Source organism: Lepidochelys kempii, chromosome 2 (genome assembly GCF_965140285.1).
Source record: "Lepidochelys kempii isolate rLepKem1 chromosome 2, rLepKem1.hap1, whole genome shotgun sequence".
Taxonomy (NCBI): Eukaryota; Metazoa; Chordata; order Testudines; family Cheloniidae; genus Lepidochelys; species Lepidochelys kempii.
Window position 1 is genome coordinate 246984296 of NC_136381.1, and position 24892 is coordinate 247009187.

Sequence of the window (24892 nt, forward strand, 5' to 3'; positions counted from 1 at the left end):
ACCAGCAGGATCTTATTAAAGGGAAAAAGGCAAAATACCACATTTATTGTGAATACAGAAAGAATCATAGTAAGCAGTTAGTTATAGTTATAACATTCCATTCAATCTCAAATTTATTCTCACATTCATTCATACAAACATACACACACCCACACACACAGGTTCTGCAAGGTTGTTATCATAGTTACCAGCCTTAGAGTTGCTCATGCCAAGTCACTGGCCAGGTGGCCTGGACATGAGGAGGGAGCAGGGCCTTGTCAGATGCTCATCTGATGCTCCTGGAAGTTGGTTTGCAGAATCAGACCCCAAAGTTCTCACTTTTTAGAGTCTATTTTTATAGGAATTTCTTCCTATGCCAGTCTATGGGAATTGCTTCATCATGCTGTTGCTGAATCAATCAGCAGATAGCACATTCCTGAGGGCTCCAAGATGTTATCTTGTTCTTTGGTTCTCCCATCCTTGAGGCTGTTGGGTGGATTCCAGTCTGCCCACCGGGTGGGGTCCTCTGGTTATTTCCACTTGACGCCTTCTTCAGCCGATGGACACTGGATTCTTAGGCTGGCACCTCCCTGATCATTCAGTTATTATCCACACCAAGCATCCATCCACATACATCCTCTATCTCTATTTTAATGACAATTGTTAATACAACAAAAGGGTGGGGAGTCTCTGGGTGCTGTTTCTGTTGTTAGAGTATTGTTTTGAGTCTCTCTCTCTGTGAACTGCTTTGAGAACAGACTCTGTCTTAGAATGTACTAACACAGTTAGCAGCTTGCAAGTTTCACACATAGAGGGAGAGAAACAGTACCAAAAACCAAGAGACCTCTTAATTAGTAATACCCTGGAATTTGAACTATGGGGAATCAAACTCATTTGTGATTTTAATACAGAACTTCTTTAATATGATCCAACATAATCCCCCTTTTGACACTAAGATTTATAATCGTCAGTGTCACTTTCTATGTAGCCTATTCAAGAGAAAGTACTGTGAGGCAATTTGAGTTTGTGATTCCAATTCTTGCCACATACATGATCCTAGTGATGTATCTTTACTACAAGGTTCTGGGGCAACAGGCAAGGTGAGGCACACCCACTTTTGAGGAGTCCATTCGGTACACCCTCTAGTGTCCAATAGCTTCCCTCCCTCCCCAGCCCACTGGCTCAAGGTCCAGGGTAGCCAAAAGGATCCCATGTGTAATATGGGGAGTGGGTTAACCTTCAATACCTTTGCCTCCAGGGACTGTTGGTGTGCAATTTTGACAACAATTTCTCCCATTAACAAGTCTGGTTTACAATAGTGGAAACATATTGCATCTATTCATATTGATAGGTGTCAAACAATGATCTCTTTCTTTTTTAACAAATGCATCAAACCCTTAATATTTCCCAATATGACCCAGAACATTTTGTGTTCCAAAGTAGCTAGTGCAAGTATCTGCATTTCAGTGCATCCCATAGCTATGGCTGTGTAGTTTCCTATTTCTAATATATATATTTTTTTCTTATGGATAAGCCATGTGGTAGTATTAAGCCATTACTAAAGATTCCATTGGCCTTTTAGGTTACCCAGACCAATTTGGACCAAGTCTACATTGGCATGTACTTGTTTTTGTATCAGGCTGTCCTGTAGCTGGGACAGAAAGCTTAATTTATTTTTAAGTTCCTGCAGGTCTTCAGTATTTTTTTTTTTTAAACACACAACAGTGCTAGCAACAAGACAAAACAGAACACAGAACACAATTTCTATTGTGACAGTAGATTCATGGTATTGGGTTGCTTTTCAGCTGGCATCAGCTTTTCCTGATTTTCTGAAAGACAAAAAGAACATGTTTCTACCCCTTTTGGGGTGGCAGATTATTGCTTAAAATATTTCTTTTACAAATACCCTTGCTGATTGCAGGCAAAACAGAGAAATTGCCCCCATATTTTCCTGTTTTTGTTCTATAGGCAGGCCAGGTTTCAAAGGCTTTTATCTTTTAAGGGTTATGGGGAAATTCTCCCACTGTTTAGTCATTAAATCCCTGAGTTTTCCTTCTTATACAGCAGACCAAGTTTATAATGTTTTTCCTGCTGTGTTAAGCTTTAAGTTTTATTTACAGGTAATAACTGAGAAGCATCATTACCATACGACCTTAAAGGATTTTTCCAAAAATCATACACACTATACGTTGTTACAGGGATACTTATTATCATTACATTTATTAAAATTATCTTGTTATCCCATGCCTTTTATTTAGACAATTTGTTTGCTGACCAGGTATGTCCTTTATCTGCAGCTCCTTTGTGCTGCTAGTTCTTTCCTTCCTTTATCATTTAGGTAATTTGCATTTTCACAGAAACTTCCTGCTTTTGGATTTAAAGCCATCAGCAGCTCAGAGACTCTATCTTAAAAGGGACACAATCAACTTTCACCAGAGTTTTGATTACTTTTAACTTCTGCTTCCAAAACACACAGCAATCTGAAAAAGAAAACCCAACCTATTGTGGCTCCCTTTGGAGCCCTAATAGCATTTTAATTAAGTAGCATGGTATGTTTGCATTTCTTTTGCCCCTTCTACAATATATCCTGCACATGTTCTGGGGCAAATGCACATTCCTTCCATAGTTTAACTTCTATAACATTATCCAGATCCATTTTTACATAAGGTGTCACTATTTCTTTTTTTGCTTACAGAGTTTTCATGTACCTTTATCAAAGTGACAGTCTGATTACTCAGAGCCATTTTAAGACTCAGTGTTTCTAACATTGCTTCTTTTTGTTTTGTGCACCTCACCCCTGCTGTTGCTTCAGAGAGGCACTGTCTTTTTTTAATTTTTTTTTTACTACAACTCTCATCTGCTATTTTGTTACAAAAACAAACAAACAAAAAACAAACAAAAAGAATCCAAAATATTTTTTTTTTATATTCTCCTGATTTTGACTGCCCTGCTGCAGCCACAACTTAAAAACATTTTAAATTTTGTAAAGCATTGAGTTACTTTTTAAGGGTTAAATGCCAAATCCCAAAGCCAAACAACACTAATTACCTGTGTCTAGCAAAAAGGTCTGTCAGTTTTGCAACTTTGAATTAAAGAGTCAAATGGATTTTTAGTGGCATTAACAAAAACAAAACTAACTGGTCCTTAGAACTTTACATATTTACACACACACAGACAGATACATACACATTTTCTTTTCCTTAACATCCCTTCCACACTGCTCTGTTTTTTACATCTTACATTCCCTTTATACATTTGAGGCAGTTAAGTTCCAATAGAACCCTCTTATGTTCTTTTAGCAAATTTGACTAAATTGTCCAGTCAAATGATTTTAATCAGATAGTTTATTTTTGCCTGGCTAATTTACGGCATTCCTTTGGAAAAGGGCCCATTTTTCTTTCAGAATGGCTGCAAAGAAACCAAGAATGCTCTAACACTTTTCCTTTTTAACATTTTCGGTTAAAAGTTGTTTGGGTGAAATACAAAGTTTAACTGCTTAATTCCCTCCAGCCTCTGCAGAGTTAACTTTCTTTTTTTTTTTTTTACTCTCTTTTCTCTTTGTAATTATGCCTGGGGGTGCCGTACATAGGACCTTCTCCCCCTTTACCTGCCTCCCTCCAGCCTCTGCAGAGTTAACTTTTTCACTCTTTTTGTATTCCTGGAGTGCCTCTTTCACTATTTTCAGCTGGCTTTGGATATTTGTAGCCAGCACCTTCCAATTGTCTGCTCCCTTTTCCATTTGTGCCTTTTCCTCTTTACATGAAGACAAGCGGAGGGAAGAATCCTTACATGCCTCCCACAACAACCAAATTGCTGCTGCATCTCTTTTGGCAGCACTAGAAGGTTTGTATATGAGGATATACTGAGCCAATCTATCCTCTAAGTCCGAAATAGTGCAGACATCAGCTAGGGCTTCTTTAGTCCAAGGACTGTGCCCACATTTTTGAAGGATTTGTTTAAAAGGTGTAATTTCTTTAACAAAAGGTGAGGTTGGAGTTCCTTCTGACTCCATTCCTCCCTCTGGTACTGGCTTACCCTGTTTTCTTTTAAACATCTTAACATGGATATTTCAATCTCTTTGTCACTGCTGGTATTACTTAGCAAGTGACACAGCCTAGATTCTGAAATCATAGCTTAATCTATGTGTTTTTCCCCTGCTACCTTCCCGGAGGCCAGCAGGTCCCCTGCTACCTTCCCAGAGGCCAGCAGGTCCAGTTAACCTATTTCTCCCTGCTACCTTCTCGGAGGCCAGCAGGTCTGGTTAACCTGTTTCTCCCTGCTACCTTCTCGGAGGCCAGCAGGTCCGGTTAACCTGTTCTTCCCTGCTACCTTCTCGGAGGTCAGCAGGTCCCCTGCTACCTTCCCGGAGGCCAGCAGGTCTAGTTTAATCTGTTTTCCCTACTACCTTCTCGGAGGCCAGCAGGTCCCCTGCTACCTTCTCAGAGGCCAGCAGGTCTGGTTTAATCTGTTTTTCCTGCTACCTTCTCGGAGGCCAGCAGGTCCCCTGCTACCTTCTCGGAGGCCAGCAGGTCTGGTTTAATCTGTTTTTCCTGCTACCTTCTCAGAGGCCAGCAGGTCCCCTGCTACCTTCTCGGAGGCCAGCAGGTCTGGTTTAATCTGTTCTTCCTGCTGCCTTCTCGGAGGCCAGCAGGTCCCCTGCTACCTTCTCGGAGGCCAGCAGGTCTGGTTTAATCTGTTTTTCCTGCTACCTTCTCGGAGGCCAGCAGGTCCCCTGCTACCTTCTCGGAGGCCAGCAGGTCTGGTTAACCTAATAGAAATGCCTAGCTCACTAGAGCTGGCGGTGTGCACACCAATATTTACAATAACTGAGGTTTTTTACCAATATTCCCCCTTTCGCAATTCTCCACCAAAATGTTGTACCAATAAAATAAAAACCAGCAGGATCTTATTAAAGGGAAAAAGGCAAAATACCACATTTATTGTGAATACAGAAAGAATCATAGTAAGCAGTTAGTTATAGTTATAACATTCCATTCAATCTCAAATTTATTCTCACATTCATTCATACAAACATACACACACACACACACACAGGTTCTGCAAGGTTGTTATCATAGTTACCAGCCTTAGAGTTGCTCATGCCAAGTCACTGGCCAGGTGGCCTGGACATGAGGAGGGAGCAGGGCCTTGTCAGATGCTCATCTGATGCTCCTGGAAGTTGGTTTGCAGAATCAGACCCCAAAGTTCTCACTTTTTAGAGTCTATTTTTATAGGAATTTCTTCCTATGCCAGTCTATGGGAATTGCTTCATCATGCTGTTGCTGAATCAATCAGCAGATAGCACATTCCTGAGGGCTCCAAGATGTTATCTTGTTCTTTGGTTCTCCCATCCTTGAGGCTGTTGGGTGGATTCCAGTCTGCCCACCGGGTGGGGTCCTCTGGTTATTTCCACTTGACGCCTTCTTCAGCCGATGGACACTGGATTCTTAGGCTGGCACCTCCCTGATCATTCAGTTATTATCCACACCAAGCATCCATCCACATACATCCTCTATCTCTATTTTAATGACAATTGTTAATACAACAAAAGGGTGGGGAGTCTCTGGGTGCTGTTTCTGTTGTTAGAGTATTGTTTTGAGTCTCTCTCTCTGTGAACTGCTTTGAGAACAGACTCTGTCTTAGAATGTACTAACACAGTTAGCAGCTTGCAAGTTTCACACATAGAGGGAGAGAAACAGTACCAAAAACCAAGAGACCTCTTAATTAGTAATACCCTGGAATTTGAACTATGGGGAATCAAACTCATTTGTGATTTTAATACAGAACTTCTTTAATATGATCCAACACAGTCTCTGCCAGACACCCTGAACTGTTCTGGGCCAGAAAAGGTAGCATTATGCAACTGCATGTTATCAGCATATCTAAGACATAGCAACATTGGCTTCTCCATTAACTCTCCTAACACCCACATACACACACTGAATGAGAGAGAAGACAAAATGAAATCTTACAGAACTCCACATGACGGTGCCCTTGGGGGAGAGGAACAAGTGTCCACCACTCTCTACAATAATCCCTCCTTACCACCAGAGGATATAACTGGGCCGGGAATACCGTTCCCCTGTGGTTCTGCCCAGTGCTGCTACTCATCCAGCAGCATAGGGAAGGAGGTCTTTAAGGAAGCACACCATTTTCTAACAAACACACACAAAACCTGAAACGTTCTCAAAGGCACCTGTTGAGTTCAGAAATAATGTAGTTCCATGTTGAGTGGGTTGGAATATGACAATACTTTCACCTGGGAAACTTGGGAGGGGGGACAATTTTCCACCCAATATTAATTGTTAAATGAAAAACAAAACTGAACATTTGTTTTTGTGGGAATTTTTCATTTCCTTTGAAAAGACATTTCTTTTAGGAAAACATTTGATTTTGAAAAATATTTTTTAGTTCCAGGCTTCTTTTACAAAGCATTCAGTGTGGATTTTTCATGTAGGACCTATGTATGAGAGGCAAGCATCTTTTCCCACTAAGGGCAACTGGCCTATTTACCATTCTGTTACTCCAGTGCGATGCTGTTACGACTGCACTAAAAGTTCTGTAAGTACACTGGTGTAAAACTGAAGTAATGCAGTGCTCAGTCAGACCCCATGAACAGCGGAGAGTTAGTTGGTGTGCAAGAGGGCTTTTATAAAATGGGGCTTTCCATAAATTATGTATCACATTAGGGGAATTGGGTTCTTAATTTTGTGTGTTTGCTTCAGTTTTACAAAGGGTAACTGGGGCTTGAAAATTACCAAAAAAAATGTTATGTAATTTATGGACACCCCCTATCACAGGAAAGGAGGTGGGGACCTGTTCACAATGTGAGAAAAGTGGTGGTGTCAAAATGCACGGATAGGTACTAAGGAGTCCTTTTCTTTTCTCTGCCTTCATTCATGTGTGGTGTTGAATTCGCTGGCACATTTTCAGACTTCAGAAAAGTGAGGTTACCTGCAGATATTTTTATGGTTCAAAGCGGCAGTTAAGCAATTTGGGTATTTTAGCCCTGCTCTACCTCTACTTAAAACACCAGATGCTGTAACTCTGTTGTTCTACTGTACGTTGATCAATGCGATTTCATCTTGAAGCTAGCTGTACATCGTTCAGCAAAGATATCTTTGATTAATCCCTTCCTGGTTACTTTAAGTGATAGAAAGCCCCCTGTGGACTCAGGTTTACTCTCCTTCTTTGTAGAGCTCAGAGACAAATAGTTTCTTCCTGTGTTATTCTTGTCTTGTGTAAAGAGGATTTGTACAAGTCACTCCCTGGTGTAAACAGTCCTGAAAAATTGTTCTAAAGGATTAAAGCTTTTCTAATGATCTGACCCAGGGAGTGTGTCTTTGAGCAGGCTGTATTGATGTACCAGGGTTTAACGAGGCACTGCACTCGTAATAAAATTTTGAGAGCATATGAAAAACACAGTATATTTATTAATATACAGTATGAATACACAGTATATTTATTAATATAAATGAGTGACCGTCTGATCTGCAAAGATGTAATTTAGACTAATAAATGTTACACACAGGAATGCATTACTGCAACATGTATTTTTCAGTCTATATGCAGAGAGAAAAAAATTGGGTAAGGAATGAGAGACCACAGTTCTGATGAAACCCTGTCGTGCCACTGAAATCTCAAGCTGTCTCCATCCTGTCACTTTAAGGCTTAAGGCAACACATTTTTTTCTCTGTCAGAATGTTGTCCAATGTCACTTCTGATTCAGTAAACAGAAATTTCTGTATGGCCTGTCAGAATAATCGCTACGGCTCACTGAATCTTTAACAACTTAATCCAACATGAATATATTTCCTTTTTAGACAGTCCTAGTAAGGAAGAATAACTTTTGCATCTTAAGTAGAACTTCAATAAAGAGTTTGCACTTATTCCAAACAAAGCCCTGAAATCTAGCAAATTCATTGCCATTCTGCTACCAACTATGCATCCATTCGGGTTCCCTCCTAGCCATAAGCCTAGGGAAAAACGAAGAACTATGCCACCTAACTAGCAGGAAATTTGCATTTTCTGAAAATGCAGGCACCAGTGGAGCTGCTGGAACATAAGGTCATGCTTGCTCAGAGCAAAATCACTCATTCTGTACATGGTTCTGTCCCTGTGGGAGGGAGACTGCCAAAGAGAGTGAAAGAGATACAAACTCAACACCGAAACAACATTTTCAAGTGCTATTTTTCCCCTCCATAAAAAAAACTCAGAAAAAAAGATGAAGGAAGAAGTATGCAGACCGATATCTCTTTGTCTAAATTGTGACTATGGCCTAAATGCCAGGGTTGCAAAGACTAGCATGCAAATATTAGGATAAATATTGCCTGTGCACCTTAATTCAGCCTTTGTGCCTATGCACATGTTGTGTTTAATTACTTTATCATACTATTTCTTCCACAGGACCCCTGCCTCCTTCAATGCACAGATAAATGGTGCTCACTGAATAAGCAGCTATTCAATATTTTGTTGTATCCTCATTGTTCAATGTGGCACCCTAGGCCTTATTTATTGCACACTTTTCAAAGCCTGCTATGAGTGCAAAATTAATCATTTCCTCAAGGGCTTTTATAAGGTGCTCATCACTATAGTATCTGAGCACTTCAGAAACATTAACAAATTTATTTTCATACACCCCGTGAGATGAGATGGTATTATTATGCCCACTTTACAGATTGAGAACTAGGCTATAGAGAGGTACTTTAAAGTCAAAACTAGCCTTTAATTCTGAATGCCCAATCTGGGACATCAAGGATATGATTTTTCACAGTACTTTGCATACTATAGCTCTTTCCTCCCAACACCCAGCAAGCTCCCAGCCCCAATCTCCTTACCTAGTCATTCACAATCTCCCCAACCCAACTCCCAGTTACTCCCACGTCTGTTCCTTGACACAATGTACTTCACCCATCGCTGAAATCTGTGTTTCCTGTATAAAAAAAGGAGAGTTTTGTTGTTGACCTGTATATGCTCCGCTCTTACATGATTTACACTGCTTTTAAACTGTCAGGAGCTAGGAGTGGATGGCAGCAGATGGGTCACTCAATAATTGCCTTTTTCTGTTCATTCTCTCTGAAGCATCTGGCACCAGCCACTGTTGGAAGACAGAATAAGGAGCTAGATGGACCATTGATCTGACCCAGTATGGCTACTCTTAAGGGTCTAAGTTCCAAACTCCACATTGGTGATGAGTTTACTCCACCATTGTGATTCAGAGATGATTGGCAGTTTGTTCAGTCAGAGCTGTGTAAAGATCTAATTTCTTAGCTGCAGATGTATCTGATAAGTGAAGACCGTCTAAACATCCAGACTCATTAAACAAGATCCTCATTAGATAAATCAGCATAGCTGCATTACCCTGTATGTGCAAATCTTCTCAGACTGAGAGAAGGAAAATTCCCAACACTGGTCCCAATTCAAAAAAGTGTTATTCAGCAAAACACTTAAGCATATACTTAACTTTAAGCAAGTGGGACTTAAGCATGTGCTTATGTGCTTTGCTTAATAGAGAAGTACTGAAGAATCGGGGCTCTGGTGAGAGAAGGAATGTAGCAAATGTAAAGAAAAGAGAAAGCAAGAGAAATACTTTTATCTCTTAGTGTGCAACATAATAATTCCTTACAGGCCCTCTTAAAATTATTGTGAATTGGACTCTGAAAATCAGGCATGGCTCTATGCTAATTTCTTTGTTTAACTGTAAGTTGCTGCACATTTATTTATCTGGTAATGTGTCTTGTTCTCCTGATATGGTCCTTTCATCCATTTTGATTACTTTCTCATATTTACGTAATGCTTTGCTTTCTCTGTACCACACTTACCCCTTTTTTTCTATGTTTTATATGTGATCAGGGAAGTAAAAGTGAAGGAGCTAGATAGAGAGCATTCAGGAAAGTAGCCACAAATTCTGCACTTACTGCTGAAATAACTCCCTGAAGATGATGTTATGCTTCTCTTCCAATTTCATTTGGCAGTACTTACAAGCATGTCAGATATCTGACCTCCCTGGTCCTCGCCTTGTCCTCAGACATTAATTAGTTTACACTTTGTGACTGACTCCTGCTGACTAGTATCTCTGAAGTTAATCATGTCACTGGGGACATTTGTGTAAGCTTAGGTTTTATGTAATAGCACTAATTATAAAATTAATTGTAAGGTTATGTGGTTCTAGGGACGCACAGTTTCAAGTGGACACAAATCTAGCTTAAGATTTCAACTGTCACTCAAAGAGAATGTGTCAGTCAACTGTGCACTAGTATCATACTGCTCAATGATTCTTAAAAGCCTTTATTCCTGTTAGTTCACTTAAAGGAAAATCTGGTTCTCTCTTCCCCTTGCCCCCATGTTGACACACAATGGAAACAGCAAATTTCCACTTCATGAGGGAACCAAGGATTAAGACTCTTTGGAAAGTCTTGGTCTGCAACAAGCCTTCCCACTATTCACTGGAAAGAAAGAGGAATATGGGTGAGCCAGAGGGCTGGAAGAGCTGTAGATATGGTGGAAGCATTCTTCTGGTTCCCGTCTCCCTATACCCATTAGTAAAGCCATGACTCTGTTCTGGAAGTGCCCTACCTCCTACTTTGGGTTAAAAGGGATTAATACCATCCCTTACCAGTTCCTGTAGGCAAAGCTGTTTTACTTGTTTATTGCTCTGGCACTGGGATTTTGCTTTTAAAACAAATAGTCTAACTGGTTTTCTGTGTCCTCACCCTGAAAGGCACTCTGAGAACAAGCCATGGTGAAGTCTGAGCTAAAATCCTGCCAAAAATTGAAAGCTATAAAAGCAATAAAAACAAAAAACACTTCTGATGATTCATTGGTGTGATTAACAAAAGCCTGATTCCTCCACCCTTATCGTTGTTAAGCAGTTCCTTATTCCATGAGTGTATCAGTGAAGTCAGTGGGAGTATTCACAAAGAAAAGTCAGTGGAAGTAATGGTGAAAGAACCTGGCTGTCATCATTCTAGGAATAAAACATGCTGTCTTTCCCCATTACACTACTTTAAAGACGCCCTCAACCAGGATAAATGTACAATTTTGGATTAAAGCAAATACCAAAGCCAAATAGGATAGAACCAATCCAAAAATTTACCCTCCAGATGAACTGCATACTCTTCATTTTCTGGTTTGGTACATCCTGAAGTACCAAAAATACTTCAGGAAAGGCTGCCCAGGAATCATTGCTGACACAGCTGAAATCAGAAAGTACTTGATATCTCACCAGGTTCTAAACGATTTAAAAGTGAAAAGAATGAACTTTCAGTTCTATGTGTGTGAGAAAGGGTTAAGTAATGTGTACATATTTATTGAAAGTGTAGGTTTGAGAGTCCATTTTCCCACCTATAAAATAAATAATATGCAATTTTTAAAGAGTGTGAAAGTTGTAGCAATGTGCATGGAACTTGAAGGGCAGAGCACAGTTGCAGGAGGGAAGAATTTGGAGGTGAGTCTGCGTGCACATGGCTTCAATGGTTGCTGCTGTTGCTGCATCTCTTAATAAAGAGCCTATGTAGACTTACAAGGATGGAGGCCTTCCATGTTATTACCCAGCATGCAGTACATGAAACAAAATGTATCTCAATGTAGTCTACTTTGGGGGGCAGGGCATGTTTCTCTGCTTCCTCTGAAGCATAAGAGATGGCCAAAGCTAAAGACAGCACACTGGATGGTGTAGGCAGGTGCTCTGAGGTGGTACAGAGCATTCTCTCTCTCTCAAGTGCTTGGCTAGCTCATTGTTCCTCACATGTTCATGGTCTAACTGACCGCCATATGTGGGGTCAGGCAGGAATTTTCCTCCAGGTCAGATTGGTCATGACTTTGGGGTGGGGAGTAGGGTGAACAGACAGAAAGTGTGAAAAAATCAGGACTGGGGGTGAGGCCTATATAAGAAAAAGCCCTGACTATCAGGACTGTCCCTGTAAAATAGGGACATCTAGTCACCCTATGTGTGTGTGTGTGGGGGGGGGGCGGCGTAGCAGGTGTTGCCTTCCTCTGCAGCATGGGTTGCAGGTTGCTTGCCAGGATCCTCTGGGCACATCTCACTTAATCATTTCTCTTCCAATACAGAGGTCTGGGGCAGTGGTGCACCTTGGTCCCTCCTATTTTCTGCCTGGGGCACTTAAGAGTTGTCTCCTGAGGGCTGTAATATTTGATCTAATTTTAGTTGTTGGGTTTAGGTTGCAAGTGCTGGGTAGTGTTGGTGGCCTGTGATATATCTGAGGTCAGACTAAATGATCTGGTGGTCCCTTCTGGCCTTAAATTAGATGACTCTGAAAGTGTCAGAAGATAAACCCTGATCGTTAAACTGATTGCCAATAAAGCATCAAAAAACAGCCTAAAATAGGAGCAAGCCTGTCCCTTACAACACACCTAGTGCAGTGTGTGTGAACAGCATTCCAAAGAACATCTGTTCCAATAACTAATGCTCCTGAGGCTTGACAGAGTGAGGATTTATGCCTGTGTCAGTAATTCCACTGCTGCCAGATCTAAAGTGCACATTACAGAGATAGCACCTATTTACAATGGCCTCTAAAATACAAGAAACAAAATCGTTTCCCTTCCAAACTGATAGTGATGAAATCCAGCCTGTATTAAGAACACACAAGCAATAATGCACACCAGAGTGTGCTGATGCACTGAAATTTTTAAATGCTCTTTGAAGTTTCAATAGCCTGGGGTGTGTAATTATGATATTTAATCAACTTATTCTTATTGTATAAGTTTTAAAAGAACAGTTAACCCATTTAAAGTGTATAGAGTTGTACAGTACTTATTGCATAACTATACCTAAATGTTCTCTGAAAATAAATATAGCACATGGGATTTTAGGCTGGGAGACCGGGTGATCGATATGGAGTCTGAATTCGGAGCAGACTGACAATTGAAAGTTGTTGATATTCAGTGACTGCTGTTCGGCCCATATTAAATGTATCAGTGAGTCCATTTCAGAATGGACAAATGTTCATATTGTTAACGCTAAGAGGCTCTGGTGATTGCATGCGTCACAAACCTATTTGAGACTGGGTCTGAATGCCCCCTTCAATTAACATAACTGTCAAGGTAAGTTAATCACATGCACCTAAGACAAAAGGAGTTGTGAACCTGCCCAGGAGTTTGGGTAAAGTGCATGTTTGTACAGGAAGGGAAGAACAGACTGACAGAACAGAAGCAGTGTAATGGGGTGGCACCCCCAGGTCGAGTGTGTGCACCCCTACAATTTTTCCTTAATTCTCAGCCTGTTGTGCCCCCTGTCAGCTGCTGCGCTTGTCAGGCAGGTCTTCAGTCTAAGCCCTCCGGCCGAGTCACACATAGTCCATGTGCAAACAAACAAACCCTTTTGGGGGTATAAGTCCAAAATGTCCTGCAGCCCTCCCCAGGCTCAGTCCTTTAACAATTCAACTGGGCCCATCATGGTATCTCTCCATTGGCAACGTTTCTTTAGCTCTCCCTGGTCTCTCATAGACCCTGTTGGTCAGACTGTCAGTGCCCCATTGTCCAGCTTATGTGCGAAGGTTCTTGCTCTGGGATGGAGCAGCACCCCCAGTGGTTGTCCTCCCAGGAGGCTCTTTGCCTGCTTTTTAGTTCTCTCACCGCAGTTCTCCAGCTGGGTCAGTCTCAGTTCAGCCCTCTCCCAGAGGGGTAATATGTAAACATACAGTCCCTTCCCTGGGCCAGTCTAAACTTCCTTCTCTCAGAGCACAGCTACTTCTCCAATGGTTGTTGGGGACCCAGACCCACCCACTACTCCAGGTCCCAGCCCAGGGACTCTCTAAGTAGCAGCCATGTGTCATGTCCCTTTAACTAACTGTTTCCCTGGGCCTCTTCCCCATAGCCTGTCTTAATTGAGTTCTGGTAACCGCACAGAAGCTATTCCCTCACTTCCCCAGTCTTTGCCAGCAACTATATGCCTTATGCCTTACCCCTTACAGCCAGCCAGCCAGCCAGGAGCACCTCTTCCCCCCTCCCACCTGGTCCCTACTAGCAGACTGATCTATCCAACCCTTTCAGCTCCTGCAGTCAGCCAGGAGCAACTCTTGCTCCCCAGTCCCTGCTATCAGACTGATCTATCAAGCCCTTTCAGCTCCTTTTATATGAGCTTGCTGGGCCCTGATTGGTTGTTCCCCGCAGCCCCTCTCATTGGCTGTGTCCCACACAGCAGCTCTAGGCAGCTTGGAGGACCTCTCTATTGCTCTTTTTCTGAAGTGAGGTGAGGCAGGGTCACAAGGCCTCCAGCAGGAGGCCTCCAGACCTACTCTACCCGTCACAGACAGACTCAGAGGAAAAAGCAAAAAAGCCAACCAGCATCCTGTGGACACAATATATGACCCTGGAAAAGCTAGAGAGAGAGAGAGTTTTTGGAAAATACTGACTGGGGGAGGTGTTGGTTAATGAGGCTCGAAGCTGCTGAGAAACTATTCTTGTGTTTCTGGTTCCTCCTGCATTGGGAGTAGCCAGACTTTGTACATTCTCGTAAATAAACAAGATTGCATCAAAGAAAATACCAGACTCTTGTCATTTTCTACCCCAAATTGGGACATCCCCAGGTACATGAACTTTGACTAGCCATTTAGGTCAAAAAAGGGCAGCAGTACTACAAAAAACATGATTAGCACTGAATGTCTACTGTGTCAGTCTCAGCAAGAGGGTTAAGGATTGAATGGTTATGGAGGCTGATCTATCAATCAGTTTTTCAGGAGAGGCCTTCAGTTGAGGGAGGATGCTCCATGGCAGGACACTGTGTGGAAGCTAGCATTGCTGTTGTCCAGGCTACAGGTGTTCCATAGATAAAGGACTTAACCACTGAGGATAGTCAATCTGATGTCTGCCACAGAACACTACTATTTTTATCTCTATATTTTGAAAATATTTTTCTTTAAACCAGTATTTGCAACATCTGGTGTAATCAGACACTTGACAAGGGGTCTGGTGAAATTATGGCTTTGAGACAAATACAGGGTTAAAGTAAGTGTCTTATATCTTCTACATTGCAGCCAATAGGCATCGGCTAAACTATTATGTCTCTCCTGTCTTTTTCTCCTCCAGGGTACAGCCAAGTACAGGTCTGCTGTTACAAGTATACCATTTCATTGAGTAAATTTGCCCCAGAGACATCAACCATCTTTTCTTTGTTTTGCAAGATTTTCTTCATAGAAAGATTTGTTTGTTAGTGTTCAGGGTTTTTTTTATTATTATTAATCTTCGGAATGGGAAATTCGTCTTTTCTCTAGGGTATATATCCTTTGCTTGCCTACAGTTTCATTAACCATCCATTTGGAGGGAAAGAGACAATGGCCACGTATCATGAGGATTGAGTCCTCCTTCTAATAAACACATCTCCTTAATTTTAAGGTTGCTGATGATCTGGAATAAACAGTGTTTCTCAGGGGTTTTTTTAAATCCAGTTCAAGTCTGGTATAAGAATATAAACTTTTGGCCTACCTTGACGATGTGGCCATATTTTCAGATTCCTGGGCAGAACACCTGGAACATCTACACAAAGTCCTTGAGCGTATAAGGGAGGCAGGACTAACTGTTAAGGCTAAGAAGTGTCAAATAGGCCTGAACAGAGTGACTTTCCTTGGACACCAGGTGGGTCAAGGAACTATCAGCCCCCTACAGGGCAAAGTGGATGCTATCCAAAAGTGGCCTGTCCCAAAGTCAAAGAAACAGGTTCAATCCTTCTTAGGCTTGGCCGGTTATTACAGACGATTTGTACCACAATACAGCCAAATCGCCGCCCCACTGACAGACCTAACCAAAAAGAAACAGCCAAATGCCGTTCAGTGGACTGAAGAGTATCAGAATGCCTTTAACCAGCTTAAAGCGACACTCATGTCTGACCCTGTACTAAGGGCCCCAGACTTTGACAAACCGTTCCTAGTAACCACAGATGCATCCGAGCGTGGTGTGGGAGCAGTTTTAATGCAGAAAGGACCTGGTCAAGAATTCCACCCTGTAGTGTTTCTCAGCAAAAAACTGTCTGAGAGGGAAAGCAACTGGTCAGTCAGTAAAAAAGAATGTTATGCCATCGTCTACGCCCTGGAAAAGCTACACCCATATGTTTGGGGACAGCGTTTCCACCTGCAAACCAACCATGCTGCGCTACAGTGGCTTCATACTGCCATGGGAAATAACAAAGAACTTATTCGGTGGAGTTTAGCTCTCCAAGATTTTGATTTCGACATCCAACACATCTCAGGAGCTTCTAACAAAGTGGCTGATGCACTCTCCCATGAAAGTTTCCCAGAATCAACTGGTTAAAATCGTCCTTGAGATGTGGAAAATATTGTTAGTCTTTATGTACTTGGTAGTATATTTAGAGGTGCATGTGTCTTATTAACTCTGTTTTTTCCTAGAGCTCCAGGAAGAAATCCCAGCCAGCGTTTCACCCTAGCTAAGATTGGGGGGGGGGTGTCATAAATATAAAGGGAAGGGTAAACCCCTTTAAAATCCCTCCTGGCCAGAGGAAAAATCCTCTTACCTGTAAAGGGTTACGAAGCTAAAGGTAATCTCGCTGGCACTTGACCAAAATGACCAATGAGGAGACAAGATACTTTCAAAAGCTGGGAGGAGGGAGAAAAACAAAGGGTCCGTGTCTGTCTGTATGCTGCTTTTGCCGGGGACAGAACAGGAATGGAGTCTTAGAACTTTTAGTAAGTAATCTAGCTAGGTATGTGTGAGATTATGATTTCTTTAGATGGCTGAGAAAAGAGCTGTGATGAATAGAATGACTATCCCTGTCTGTGTGTTTTTTTGTAGCTTAAGGTTTTGCCTAGAGGGATTCTCTATGTTTTGAATCTAATTACCCTGTAAGGTATCTACCATCCTGATTTTACAGAGGTGATTCCTTTACTTCTATTAAAAGTCTTCTTGTAAGAAAACTGAATGCTTGTTCATTATTCTAAGATCCAAGGGTTTGGGTCTGTGGTCACCTATGGAAATTGGTGAAGATTTTTACCAAACCTTCCCCAGGAAGTGGGGTGCAAGGGTTGGGAGGATTTTGGGGGGGAATTATGTGTCCAAACTACGTTTTCCCAGTAAACCCAGATAAAGTTTGGTGGTGGCAGTGGAAATCCAAGAGTAAAATAATTTTGTACCTTGGGGAAGTTTTAACCTAAGCCGGTAAAAGTAAGCTTAGGAGGTTTTCATGCAAGTCCCCACATCTGTACCCTAGAGTTCAGAATGGGGAAGGAACCTTGACACATGTTTATTAACTACAAAGAGATAGATTTTAGGTGAGTACAAGCTAATGACAAACAAACGTGATGGGATCACATCACTGTCAGTGGACAAGAGCTGGAGACAATGACACAGTTCAAGTATTTGGAGGAAATCATCACTGATGAAGGATCCAAGGCAGAAATTTGGGCAAGAACTGTGCAAACAACAGCAGCAGTGGCAAAGCTAAAGCCAATTTGGAGGAATAAGAACATCTCCCTGGAATCCAAACTGAAACTGCTGCATGCATTGGTCATCTCCATTTTTCTGTAAGCGTGCGAGACATGGATCCTTACGGCAGAACTTGAATGGAAAATACAGGTTATAGAGAGGAGATGCTTTCATAAAATCCTTTGACCACGTCACTAATGAAGAGGTCTGCAACATCATCACCCAATGTGCTGGGTCATATGAAGACCTCCCGACAACCATGAAGAAGCGCAAGCTGAAGTGGTACGACCACGTAACAAGATCATTTGGCCTATCCAAGATCATCCTCAAGGGACAGTACAGGTGAAGAGAAGAAAAGGTAGACAGAAGAAGAGATGGATTGACAACATAAAAGAGTGGACAGGAATGGACTTTGTGGAGACTCAACACAATCATCAGGGGTGGAGACAATTGGTTGATTGCTCATAAATGATGGTGCCCCAACGACCAATGCAGCTATGGGAGTGATGATGATGATGATGATGATGACGACAAGCATTGAGGCATAAAATTCAGAAATGGTTAAAGAAAAATAAAGATTAAATGCTTTCTAGTGCCTAACTTAACAAACTATATTGGATGAAAGCAAAGTTTCTCACCACCTGCTTTCCACAGTATTACTGGCCAATCTTTAGGTCAGAGCCCTCACCCAGAGCCCAGGCGCTGCTTCATTTGTCTTCTCAGGTACAAGTGTGAGATGGACAGGGAGAGGGAAGAAGAGTCTCTTGGGGTGTTTGCCCCTCCCATTTGTAATTTCAGTCCCTCTTGAGAAGCATTTCCAGCTGAGAAACAGGAGAGAAAGAGTATGTGTGGAAGGATGTTCCCTGCTAGTTTTTTTCACCTGTGTGATCTTCCTGTTTTCTTTATTCCTCCTTTCCACTTGAAGACTCTGTTTACTACTTAACTTCAAATTAAGACAAACATACAATCCTTTGTTCATGACAGATCTGTTTGACCAGTTTGGTGCTACGGGAGTCTGAACAGGTATTTTTAACATCATATGGGAGAAATGTATTACTTTTTACAATGCTGCTACAAATTTTTGCCATGATATTACTGATCGGCAAGTTATGAGTTTTCAAGTGATACCTCACAAGGCATGCCCTGTACAAAGATTATTACAATAGTGTGTAAGGTGTAAATACAGGGTGGCAACAAACATTGTCAACAAACATTGACTCAAAAATTGACCCAGTTTCCAAGTGTTTTTTTTAATCGTAAATATTTGAACATTCAAGCCACTGAATGTTGTTTATGTAAAAGCAGTCAGTCCTGCAAATGGATATAAACGGGAGCTGAGTTTTAAAGGTGGCCTCTGTAGGGGGGATAAATGGAGGGTGGGATGCCTATTTTGCTTCTGTGCTGCATTTAGAAAGGTTTTTAACTTTCTAGGGGTTTTTTTACATTTGAAAGTCAGTTCTTGTAACCTTAGAAGATTCTTAACTTGGTCTCCTGCTGCCTTGCATGTTAGGTAGCCATTCAAATCTGTGCATCGTGGGTTTGAAATGTAACCATTCTGAACTGGCTGTATTCTATAGCCACTTTGCATGGATGTAAATGACTACACAGGGCACTGGAGAATCAGGGCCTGTGTGATGACTGAAGTATTAATGAGCTGATGACATCACAGGAAGCAAAGGTGTGAAAGTTGAGATGGGAAAGGAATTTTAGTCAGACTGTCTAAAATTCCTTGTTAACTTTAATTAAACATAAAATTATGACAAAAGGAAACCTTTGTTAAAGATTTAGTACACCTGCTTCTTCAATTAAGGGGTGATAAACCAGTTGAAACGATCAAGAGGTCCTCTCTCCAAACCAGGAATGAACAGGTCTTAAATTCCTGTTATCTCCAAGAGAAAAGAAAGCAAGCAGAAAAGCCCTTTCAAACCTTCTTCATACATTATAAAGAAGAGGAAGAAGAAAAAAGGTTACATGGCTGTGAAAAATTATTTTGTAGGTCACTTTTACAGAAGACATGAATGGCCAAACTAAACACTACAGCTACTAAACAGATGTCATCCCCAGCCAGACAGATTCTTAGAAGCATGAATCCCTAGAGAGATCTTTCATTCCCAGGCATAACTAAATTAATATCTGCCAATAGATTAGACTAATATTTTAATATTACTGGCTATCTAAGCATCCTATCCATCTATCCAGGTACTTTCATGGTACACTCTCTGTCCACCTCCCATTACTTAAAAGATGACAGTGTTTTATCTCTCTTCCATCCTTTCCACCAAGTAGTACGCTTAGGTCACTATGTTGATGATCTTTTAATGAATGAATCTGTAAGAATGAGAGTATCTTACATGAACATTGATGATTAAATGTCCCTGTTTCTATAATGAAATAACTTCTTATACGAAAGAGCAAGTTACCTGTTGATCTCAGTTTAGAACAATGTAAGTTAAATTGGAACATTTTACCATTTTTTATTGCCTAAATGTGCTTTTGTCATAATTACCTAATCAACATCCCATTTACTATCTTTATGTATGCATTTTACACTACTCTTATACAAATCTGAGCATTTTGATTCAAAACACTTTTTACGAAAGGTCCAAATCAAGTAGGAAAGCATTAATGTAAGGAGAAATCAAGTTAGGATATTTCTCTGATGGCTGCAAAATGTTAATGCACCTTTTACATATTGTTCTCCATTTTCGTTATTGGAAAAGTACTGTGGTATACTCATGGATAAATCAGTCCAATAAATCCTGATATAGCCAGCCAAATATAATACACTTCCAGTGTTTAGGCAAACATGGATCTGAAAGTAGTAAAAATTACTCCATGCTTAAGATTGAGAATCCTTGATATTACATCCAGCAAAATGTCCATGCAATGACAATTATGGCATAAAAGCCCCAGGCCCAGAATATTTCTCCAATCTGACCTACATTACCACAATTCCCACATATCTCTGGGAAACATCAGTTTTAAATACTTAAATGGTTGAAGACCCCCATTAGAGGTCTTATGGCAGCCATGGCTGTGGCTAAAGAGACCCACTCAAGAGAGACAATCTCTGCTGCATCTGTTACATTTAAAGGTGATGTTTCAACCCTTTGGGCTCTGCCTTCTGCGAGCTCTTTTCATCTCAGCTAAACTGGACTGTTTCCTCTCGTAACTCCAGAGACCTTTGTTAAGCTCTTGTTTCCAAAGGCTGCAGTCCTGAGTGTGATCCTCCCAGTTGTCCACATCCATGTTCATTTCTTTGAGGTCTCACTTGCACACATCCTTGAAACACAATTTTGGGCATCCTTTGGGTCTTTTTGCAGATGCCAATTCACCATAGAGGATGTCCTTTGGGATGCACCCATCATTCATCCGGCACACATGCCCAAGCCAGCGGCGGTGTCTCTGTTTGAGGAGTGTTTGCATGCTGGGTATGCTGGCCCACTTGAGCTCCTCAGTACTGGTGACTCTGTCCCTCCAGGAAGTTCCAAAGATTCAATGAAGGCAACGCATATGAAAGCTGTTGAGCCTCTTTTCCTGATGAGAGTATAAGGTCCATGCCTCACTCCTGTCCAAAAGTGTGCTGATAACACATGCACAATACACACAGATCTTTGTGTATTCTGTCAGTTTATTGTTTTGTCATACCCTTTTGCCCAGTCTAGATATTATTGTGGCAGCTTTTCCAATGCGGATGTTGAGTTCCGTTTCAAGAGAGAGGTTGGCTGTGATAGTGGACCTCAGGTATGTGAATTTGTTCACCACTTCAAGTTCATAACAGTTGATCTTGATGAAGGGTGCTTCTTCAACTCCTTGGCACATTATGTTAATCTTTTTTAGGCTTATGATAAACCCAAAGTCTTGGAAGGCTTTGGAAAAACTGTATATTAGGTTTTCATAGATGGTACTATGAATAATATAATTAGAGATGGGCCGAAACAAAAACACTAGATGACTAACATTTAAAATTTGGGTTGTTCAAAGTTCTGAATCCAAATTTTATGGTTTGTGCCCTTCTCTACAATGGAAAGCTGTTCTTTCAGCAATGTTGTCCCAGCACCAGCTTGTTAGCATTATCAAAGGTTGCAGTGTCTTTCCTGTGAATGGAAAAAGTTCAGAGTGTACAGGGAGGTGAAGAGGTACCATAGTACCTTACCAACTACCCATAGCCTGGTAACTGAGAGTGCCCAAAGTTTATCAAATTAGTTATTAATTTTTATTTTGCCTCATCCTGCTTCCACCATTATCCACAACAGCTCCTGGAACATAGTGTGCAACGAATGACCCAAAATCAGGTTCCACTCATCAGCCTGGTACAAGCTATTTCTTGAGAACTCCCATTGGATTCCAGGGGCTACTTGCATGCTTAAATTAGTCATGTACTTAAGCATGTTTCTAAATCTGAGCCATTAATATAATCTTCCTCCATAAGTTGCATCATTGACTTCAGTGCTGTTAATGATGTGAATAAGGAGATCATACTCATCAGCCTCGTACATGATGGCATACAACATGTTCAGAGATAAGCTGCAGAAAACAAGATGCCAGCCTTACTGCTCGATCTGAAGTCTGTGATCCAATCCTGCACATTGTTCAGTAGAGTCACACTGTTGCATCCACATGGAGACCCAGTGAAGTTAGTGGGCCTCCATGAGAACACAAGGGTCCACAGGCAGGGAACTTATTTTAGGGTTAAGGACTTAGCTTGCACATAATGCCACAAAACCATTTGATACCATGTGGTCCCATGGCAGTCACCTGAGATGTTTGAGCTAACAGAAGGTCATACTCAGCAATGTGGCCTCAGCTTTTGAATGACATTCTCAACTTACACTCCTCCAGGGACCAAATTTGATTACCTTGAGGACACACTCATCAGGTTATTGGGCGATGATTTGCGTGGTGGGAGGGAGAACTGATGGAGGGGCTGTGGTGTTTTGGGATCAGGGTAACATTCAGAGTTGGAGTGTCAAGCAGAACCATTGTTTTCGTCATTATAATAAGCACTGGGAGTAGGTGGAGGTGGGGTGTAGTAGCAGGATGGTTGATCAATTCTGAAGTGTTTAATGGGATAATACTTCCTTAAATTCTCTGTACAGCACACAGAGCACTAGGTGGGTTCTTTAGAAATGTAAATAAATAATACTCCAAATACTACTCTGTCTTCAAAGGAACTCCTACTCAAACTACTATTGCCAATCAGCAGGTCTCACTTTTATCCCCCTTAAACTCATATTTTGCCAGCAGATATATAGTAGATATACAATGGAAAACAAAACAATGTAAAAAAAAAACAACCATCGAGCACCGGGGCACATAATATGCCCTCCTATATGCCCTCCTAGTCTCTGCCTGTGGCACGTAATAGCCTAGACTCCTGTGGATCGTAATACTTCAGTTTCATTTTGTTTGCTGGGTTTAGTGTTGGATGCCTGTTGCTACTGGGTGATGTTGGGGATCTATGATATACAGGAGGTTGGATTAGATGATCTGTGGTCCCTTCTGGCCTTAAACTCTATGCCTCATCCAGTGGTGTGAAGGGTTAAGTAGACCAACAGACTCAGCAGTAATCTAAAAGAGTACTAGGAACTAATAACATGAGTTCTCCATTTACAAGCAGGCCATTTGTATAGACATGTGTTGTAGGAGACCATTCACAATGTGATGATGACAAAGCAATTTCCACTTTAACCTGGGCAGGCAGTACTCCCTTGGGATACTAGAGCTGTTTCATCTGCATGCTTCCTGAGTCCTGAAATTGAATTTTAAAATAAACTTTTTCCTTCTCATGGTAGTAAAATAAATGCTAGTTCTCTTAAATCTCAGCAAATAAATAGGTTACTTGTGTAAATATTCAAATCATGAGGACTGACATTGTTTAGTCTGAAGACACATGCCATGAACTACAGTTTAAATTGCTGGATACCCTCTGAGTACTTTCTAGATGTTACTTTATACTATCTTACAGGTTTTCCATAGAACTACCTAGACATTTACTGAGTGTTTTCTACAGCTCACTTTGCATTTGATCTTGCATAAATAGGTCAGAATTCTGTAAAGAACATGTTAAATGCAATATCAACAATAAACTATCTAAGCAGATGATTACATATTTGGGACAAAATTCTGATCCTCTAGTTCACATTAGTTCTGATTTAATAATGTACTTAAGCACCAACTTAATTTTAAGCTATTTCTTGAGAACTCCCACTTGAGAACTCCCATCAAGGGGCTACTTGCATGCTCAAAATTAATCATGTACTTAAGCATGTTTCTGAATATGAGCCATTAATATAATCTTCCTCCATGAGTTGCATCATTGACTTCAGTGTTGTTAATGATGTGAATAAAGGGATCAGAATCAGGCCTTTTATATGTAAGTATTATTTAACCTAGCAGCAAAAGGATTTCAAAGTGTATGTTATTTACCATCGACTCTAGTAAAATCCATATGGGTGTTAGGATGTCAGGTGTTACTCTAAAAGACAAACACCACAAAATGAATGGTACCATGAAGCACTTACATTATTTTAATAAATCCTACAACATGTGGCTAAAAGGAATATTAGGAACTATAATTTTAGGAAGGTGAGCCTCAGAAAAGACATTGAAAAGAAAAATCTGTGATCCTGTGGCTACTAAACATAATGCTACTGTCCAGAGACATACAACTTTGAATAGACTGCACTTAGAGCTTTTAGCATGTTGGTGAAAAGAGAGGGTATGTTAATTGTATAATTGCAGCTTTATATAATGGTATTTGTGATAGGTGAATTTATAGTTTACTATTACAGGATGTTGTAATAGATTAATAACCACTTATCAGTCTGTGAACAGCACTGTATCCATAACGCTGAAGCTCACTTAAATGTAGAGTAATCATGGTAATAGAATAAATGTACTGTTCACAGTAGCCTTTTTTATGTGAAAGAACATTTGAGACATCAGCTTGGATAGAGAGAGTCCTTGATAGGGGGCATTTTGTCCAGCGTCAGCCTTCAAGATTTGTCCAGAGTGATTCTGTATTTATGGTGAAAGTCAAATTCCTTAACCTAATCCCTGATAAAGGAATAAACAGATTATAGAAGTAAGGGCCTGATCCCTTAAATTGTTGAGTGCCTCCTCCAGTGGGACAGCTTCCTTGCAGATTCAAAGACTATCTGAAAAATTATCCATGTCAGTGATCAGTTAAATGAATAAGGATAATGGGGATTGGTTATTTATACCAAACCAATATATAAGGAAACCACTCTCCAATAAATGCATGATAGAGGAATACACTGAATATACATAATTAATTTAGATGTGGCCCGGTGTGACAAAGAGGCTCATTTGTGGTTCACTAATCTGTGTCAGCAACTCATCAGGCCTGACATAGTTATTACACCTCACACTGGTGTCATATTTAGTTAAAAGGTGACATATCATTTGAAATCTAATAACACACTGATCATTAATGTCACTGTGACATGTCTGAAACAACACAGTAGGTTAAATTATGGATACTCTTATATTATGCCCT